Raw genomic sequence first — 1,487 nt, forward strand, 5'->3', positions numbered from 1 at the left:
GGCCATCTCTGCAAATGACCAGCCACGGTCTTCAGGGAGGCCCGCTTACTCTGTGCTGACATATTTCACGTTAATTTCCAAGGCCTGAATCTTTTATATTTCCTCCAAGGACCAGACTCGCCTGCCCCAAAAGATTTCCCCCTTATAACAATTCCTTCCAGTCTGACACATGACTTCTCCATTCACCAGTGTGCTTTCTCTTTCCTGGTCACTTTCCCTGAAATAACAATGTGACCTTGGGTAGCACGGAGGATGCCAGCTCAGACTCCACAGCTTCATGGTCCTGATTCACCTATTTTGTCTTTAGAATTCAGTGGGAGGTCCCCAACGGCACAGAGGGTGTTTCTGACTCTTAGCTGCCCCTCATCTTTCACCATAGACCTTGCATTATGCAAGGTACATGGTGATTTTACAATCAATGCCAGCTGGCTCAGTGGCCTGCCCTGGTGCAACCTGCAGCCTTGTGCTAGGGCCCTCCTCTACCCACTTGCGGGGGCTGACTAGTAAGCATTCAGGAGCTGTGTGAACTGTTGTTAACCCACGGGTAAACCTGGGGCACCCGAGTGGCTTAGTCGGTTGAGCGTCCAACTCTTGATTTCTGTTCAGGTCATGATCCCAGGGTTGTAGGACTGAACCTGTGTCGGGCTTCCCAAGTGTGGAGGAGCTTGCTTAAGATCCTCTCTCCCTCTCTCTCTCCCTCTGCTTGTCTTCCCTGTCACTTAACTCTAGAAAAGATATAAAAAAATACCATCACTACTACTACTAAACATCGATAAATTTAAATCGGCTAGGCAGGGTACTCACACCACCCAAATCGGCCAATGCTACAAATCAGGGCACCCTACTGCCCCACACCAGTTCACCAGTACCAACGGCAATGCCTCAGGGCCACTGTGCGTCTGAGAAGCCCACAGGACCCCCTGACCCCTATGACTGTTTTGTCTCCTGATGCTCCATCTGGGAGACACCAAACGAGCAAAGAAAACTGGCTCAGTACTAGGTTTGTCTCTGACAATTAAAGATCAGATGGTGCATATTATACAAGAGACACTGTTCCAAGTGCAATCCATACAATAACCTCATGAGCGTTTTACAGACGGGAAATAACGGCTTGGGTTTAAGTAACAGCCAGCGGGTGCGGGAGCTGGGACTCAAACCCCTGAAAGAGCCCGTGATCTCATTCACTGTGCATTACACAGCTTCTCACAGTCAACGAACAAAATGTTAATTGAATTATGTGCCTTATTCCTCTTTGTAGCTGCAATGCCCAGCAGCACCTGTCCCTTAAATTAATGGTTCCCAAATACCAGAGGTTATTTCAAGTCCACAGTACTTCCAGCTCAGGATGTCTTCCAACTGTGTTTACTAAACACCACCGCAATAAATTCTGAATTTTACAGATTGGGCAGGATGCAAACACTCTCTAAATGGCACAACAAAAAAGATTACTGAAGGAAACAGATCTCCAATTAAGCACTTAAAATAAT

General features: G+C 47.3%; 1 protein-coding gene across 1 annotated transcript in view; it reads right to left on the minus strand.

The window, feature by feature from the left end:
* Positions 1-1,487, minus strand: part of ST8SIA6 (ST8 alpha-N-acetyl-neuraminide alpha-2,8-sialyltransferase 6) — a 154,392-nt gene that overhangs the window by 7,204 nt on the left and 145,701 nt on the right. The window lies entirely within an intron of this gene.

Source organism: Suricata suricatta, chromosome 10 (genome assembly GCF_006229205.1).
Source record: "Suricata suricatta isolate VVHF042 chromosome 10, meerkat_22Aug2017_6uvM2_HiC, whole genome shotgun sequence".
Classification (NCBI taxonomy): Eukaryota; Metazoa; Chordata; class Mammalia; order Carnivora; family Herpestidae; genus Suricata; species Suricata suricatta.